Consider the following 6,112-nt stretch of genomic DNA (forward strand, 5'->3'; position numbering starts at 1 on the left):
GTTTAAAAAAAAAGTAATTTAAGATCTATATGAAAACAGAGTAATAATAGAGTTTCTGTCTCTCTCTCTATCCCTGCTAACAGGGCTCAAAATAGCTAATCACACAAATGCAAGATCTAATTTTTCTGGAGTGTAACTGTATTGAGTTTGTGTGGCAAGGTTTTGGTAGCGGGGGGGGGTTACAGGGGTGGCTTCTGTGAGAAGCTGCTAGACGCTTCCTCCATGTCCAACAGAGACAATGCCAGCCGGCTCCAAGACGGACCCACCGCCGGCCAAGGCCAAGCCAATCGGCGATAGTGGTAGCATCTCTGTGATAATGTATTTAAGAAGGGAAAAAGTTGCAGTGGGCACAGAAATGGCAGCCAGAGAGAGGAGTGAGAACATGTAAGAGAAACAACCCTGCGGACACCAAGGTCAGTGAAGAAGGAGGGGGAGGAGGTGCTCCAGGTGCCAGAGCAGAGATTCCCCTGCAGCCCATGGTGAAGACCATGGTGAGGCAGGCTGTCCCCCTGCAGCCCAGGGAGGTCCACGGTGAAGCAGATATCCACCTGCAGCCCATGGAGGACCCCACGCCAGAGCAGGTGGGTGCCTGAAGGAGGCTGTGACCCTGTGGAGGGCCTGCTCTGGAGCAGGGTCCTGGCAGGACCTGTGGAGACAGGACTCCATGGAGCAGGTTTTCTGGCAGGACTTGTGACCCCATGGGGGACCCATGCTGGAGCAGTGTGCTCCTGAAGCACTGCATGCCATGGAAGGGACCCACACTGGAGCAGTTTGTGAAGAACTGCAGCCCATGGGAAGGACCCACGTTGGAGAAGTTTGTGGAGGACTGTCTCCCATGGGAGGGACCCCATGCTGGAGCAGGGGAAGAGTGTGATGAGTCCTGCCCCTGAAGAGGATGAAGTGGCAGAGACGACGTGTGATGAACTGACCGTAAACCCCATTCCCCGTCCCCCTGCGCTGCTGGGGGGAGGAGGTAGAGAATCTGGGAGTGAAGCTGTGCCCAGGAAGAAGGGAGGGGTGGAGGGAAGGTGTTTTGAGATTTGGTTTTATTTCTCATTACCCTACTCTGGTTGATTGGCAATAAATTAAGTTAATTTTCCCCAAGTTGAGTCTGTTTTGCCCATGACAGTAATTGGTGAGTGATCTCTCCTGTCCTTATCTCGACCCACAAGCCCTTTGTTATATTTTCTCTCCCCTGTCCAGTTGAGGAGGGGAGTGATAGAGTGGCTTTGGTGGGCACCTGGCATCCAGCCAGGGTCAACCCACCACAGTAACAAAGCTCAGTGATGACCATAGGAATTGCCTGTTAATGTGCACTTATGCCAGAGCACTGTTTGATTTCAAAGCAAAGACAGTCACGTTGACACTATATCTTCTGAAAGCAGGCATACATCATCAGACCTAGTTACTCAGGTCCAGAGACCAAATGTCTACTTATTCTTACACTGCTAATATCTTCATGAGCCACAACATCTGAAAGGTACACTTTCACCAAATTACCAGATACCAAACACTTGTTGCCTCTCATAGCAGTGAAGCAACCTCCCTTGCCACCATGCAAAGCAACATCAGTAAAACTGAATGCCCTGGTTTCAGCTGGGATAGAGTTAATTGTCATCCTAGTAGCTGGTATATTGCTCTGTTTTGAGTTCAGTATGAGAAGAATGTTGACAACACTGATGTTTTCAGTTGTTGCTAAGTAATGTTTAGTCTAAAGTCAAGGATTTTTCAGCTTCTCATGCCCAGCCAGCAAGAAGGCTGGAGGGGCACAAGAAGTTGGGAGGGGACACAGCCAGGGCAGCTAACCCAAAGTGGCCGACGGGGTATTCCATATCATGTGATATCACATCTAGTATATAAACTGGGGGGAGTGGGGCTGGGGGGAATCGCCACTCAAGGACTAACTGGGTGTCGATCGGCAGGTGGTGAGCAATTGCACTGTGCATCATTTGTACATTCCAATCCTTTTATCATTACTGTTTTCATTTTATTAGTGTTATCATTATTAGTTTCTTTTTTTCTGTTCTATTAAACTGTTCTTTTCTCAACCCACAAGTTTTACTTCTTTTTCCGATTCTCTCCCCCATCCCAGTGGGTGGGGGGGAAGTGAGTGAGTGGCTTCGTGGTGCTTAGTTGCTGGCTGGGGTTAAACCACGACACTGAGCTAACTACCTTAAAAGCAAGAGTATCTCAGCACTAACCAGTGTAGTATTAGAGGAATTGTTGTATCCAAGTGTTTTGGCACCATCAGCACTGAAGGTCTTCTGACTGCTGGCAGGCTTAGTAATGAGTTCCCACTACTAGGGGATCATCAGACCAGGCCTGTTTTACTACCTCTTTGTTCTAAGCGGAGATCTAAAAAACATAGAACTTGCTAGGGAAAAAGTGTTACTCTCCATCAGTAATAAAGAACTTCTTCTTCTAACCTTTGAAAGGGAAAACAAACAGCAACCATCCCTTATATCTCAACTCTTTATTGAATGCCCCACAGGGTAAGAGATTGTCATGTCCCAATTTCTCAGGACGATGACTCAGGTTTGCTGATTCCCAGGTCAGGATTAAGGTGAAACGACACCAGGGATCCTTTAACTCACAAAACTCAATTTTTATTTGCTCACAACAAAAATTGGCATGAAACTATGCCAGTAAACTGTGTAATGTGCTAACCATACATCACCAAACATATACTACAAGCCTTGCTTATTTGGGAATCAGTTCAGGGAAGATAAGGGGAGCCCTCCTATTGAGTCATGAGGTTCAGAGTGGACCCCCTTGCTTTCTAGACTCCTTCTCAGAGAGGAGCTTAGGGGTAGCTAGATACACTCCTAGTCCCAGACTTGGTCAATGGTTTATGTCTAAAAGGATAAGGTGCAGAGATTATGGAAAAGGAAAAAGAAAGAGAGAAACAAGACAGAGAGAGAGAGAGAAGAGAAAGATGTCACCGGTCCTGGGTCCAGCGTTGATCCATTCAGCTGAGGGGTCCAGTTCTGGTGGGCTTGCACACATGGGGCTTCAGTTTGTGTCCTTTTATCATTCTTGCCCCCTCGGGCGGGCACTCGAACTCATTAGGCTAATTAGGTAGCCTTTGGGCCATGGGCTTGAGGGTTGTTTGGGGAGTAGCTTCCCCTTCCCTGCAGACCTGATCTTTCGCCATACATGGTGAGCTGCCCTGTTCAGCTGTGTGGATTGTCCAGCTCATAGTTCACAAACCAGTTTCACCATGTCTAGCGCACACAGGCGACTCATGGGGGGTTACAAAAGAGACCCAGCCTTGGGTTGCCTTGAGGCCCTGTCTCTCTTCAGAGACAACTCACTCACGGGGAGCTGTGTAGACAGCTTAGCCCTGGGTTGTCTGATAAACCCTAAACTAAACAGGGCAGTGGCTGCACCATTCAAAGAACCAAAACCTGAACTGAGCCTTGAAATCCCTTAGCAAATAGTATGCCCTGAGTCTCAATCCAACCACTATTCAGTTGCCTGAGGAAACAAAGTAAAAAAAAAAAAACAAACCAAAACCCTGGAGGGTTTCAGCTTCATTTTCAAATGACAACCTTGTGTATTCAAACAATCACAGACCAACAAAGGAAAGATAAGGGGAAACTCCACTCAGATATACATAATCCATTTAGGCCTATATCATAATCCACTCAGACATAGTCATACACACCATTCCACAAGTCAGGGGATAAAAACTCTAAGATTCAGGTTGGAAAAGGGGGAGTCACTTCTCCAACTATACAGTTGGCTTGTGAAGGAAACCCTTCCCCACCTTGATCGGGACACCGGTCAAGGTAACTTCCCTGGGATTGAAAGCCCTTACCTGGAGGGGTAAGTGAATATTGTTCATGCTTTAAGTTTGTAAACGCATGTGTGCTTGTGGTTGTCTGTGAATCAATTGTGGTTGTAATAATGTACTACTACTCTTGCCTTAAAAAATTGCAATAGTGCATTCCTCCACTGTATCTGTAAAACCTGCAATAGTGGCGTGTTAAGTCTGTAAGATAAGTTCAAATAAATCATTTGCTTGAACCTTGCAGTTAAGTCTGCGAGTGAAGTTCAAGTCGTTTGCTTGAACCTTGCAGTTAAGTCCTTTTCCGTCACATCAGCATATCAGAACAGCTTATCAGATCAAGGAGCTGTGCACCCTCCAGGACGCCCTCCCCCTCCTGTTGCTGATGGGTGCTGATCAGCTTCTTTTCACCTGTGCTTCCTTGCTAGGCAGAGTTCGTTGTTATGCAGAGTTAGTCGTTAAGCAGAACTTGCCCCACCACAATGTTTGAGACATTAACTCTTTCAGTCTCTCACAGAGATTAATTGCTAAAAAAAATTTTTTAGACATATATATATCTCATAGGTTATAAGACTCAGTGACACCATGGCCAGCCTGGGATCTGCCTGTGTGCCTTCCTATTAGCCCTCATGTAACTTCATTGAGTAATACAGAATGTCTAGAACCAACTAAACCTGGTCACTTGCTCCACAGCAAATCCCCACGAGCTCCATGGATTTGCTGCTCTTCACAGCTCCAGATATCAGGCATCCCCTGGGAAATCCAAGCATCCCTATGGACTGCTTTATCACTTCAAGAAATCACCTCTTAAGAGCAGCACAAAGACTTCCCAAAAAAGATTTGAGAGCACCTTTCTATTCACTACAATTATATGCTCCAGTCCCAAGTCACAGGAACACAATCAAGAGGTTCAGCTTTCCTTTAGACAGAATTGCTCCAGCAGCAACTCCAGAAACACCCTTCACAACCACAAAGGAAGCATCAAACAACCCTCATAACCTCCTCTTCAGAAGCCTCCCAATGGGGACAGCTGCCTAAAGGCAGTTTTGAAGGGAACTGGAAGAGCCGTGGATCAACACACTTGACAGTCTGACAGCTACTTCTATTACTTTTAGAAAGTGCCTGGGGTTACCTAGGACTAATGGTTTCTCAAAACTCTCAGCAAAGGGTTCACAGACAATTTCCAAACTTTTTCAAACCTTCCTGTGTTTCCAATGCCTAGCTGGAGAATGAGTGATGATGAAGAAGTCAGTTCCCTAATACACCCAAAGTAGCAGAGGAAGCACCTACAGGACCTCAAGGGGAAGTGTCCTGGTTCAAGCCCAGCTGGTAACAAAGCACCACTAAGCCGCTGGCTCACTCCTCCCCCGTCCCCATCCCCCCATCCCCGGTGGCATGAGGAGGAGAAAATATAAAGAAAAAGCTCGTGGGCCAAGACAAGGACAGGGAGGGATCACTCACCAGTTATGGTCACAGGCAAAAGACAGGCTCAACATGGGGAAGAAACAAAATCAATTTACTTTACTACCAATCAAATCAGAACAAGGATAATGAGAAGTAAAACCCAAATCTTAAAACACCTCCCCCCCACCCCTCCTTCCTTCCCAGCTCAACTCCATTACTGGTTTTCTCTACCTCCTCCCCCCAGCAGCGCAGGGGGACTGGGAATGGGGGTTGCGGTCAGTTCATCAGCCCTTGTCTCTGCTGCTCCTTCCACCTCAGGGGGAGGACTTCTCACTCTTTCCCTGCTCCAGCGTGGGGTCCCTCTCACGGGAGACAGTCCTTCACAAACTTCTCCAACATGAGTCCTTCCCACAGGCTGCAGTCCTTCACGAACTTCTCTGGCATGGGTCCTTTCCGCGGGCTGATCTTCAGGCACAGGCTGCTCCAGTGCTGGCTTTCCCATGGAGTCACGGCCATCTTCAGGGGCATCCAACTGCTCCAGTGTGGGGTCCTCCATGGGCTGCAAGCGGGCATCTGCTCCACCCTTCACCTCCATGGGCTGCAGGGGGACAGCCTGCTGTCTCACCATGGGCTGCAGGGGCATCACCTCCTCAGGCACACCTCCTCCCACTCCTTCTTCACTGACCTTCGAATCTGCATAGCTGTTTCTCGCATTCCAGTCTCCTCCCCCACTGTAGGTTCCCCTTCTTAAATATGTTATCGCAGAGGCACTACCACCGTTGCTGATTGGGTTGGCTTTGGCCAGAGGTGGGTCCGACTTGGAGCTGGGGAAGCTTCTAGCAGCTTCTCACAGGAGTCATCCCTGTAGCCCCTCCCCCACTACCAAAACCCTGTCACACAAACCCAAAACAGGAAGAA

Source organism: Haliaeetus albicilla, chromosome W (assembly GCF_947461875.1).
Source record: "Haliaeetus albicilla chromosome W, bHalAlb1.1, whole genome shotgun sequence".
In the NCBI taxonomy this organism is placed as follows: domain Eukaryota; kingdom Metazoa; phylum Chordata; class Aves; order Accipitriformes; family Accipitridae; genus Haliaeetus; species Haliaeetus albicilla.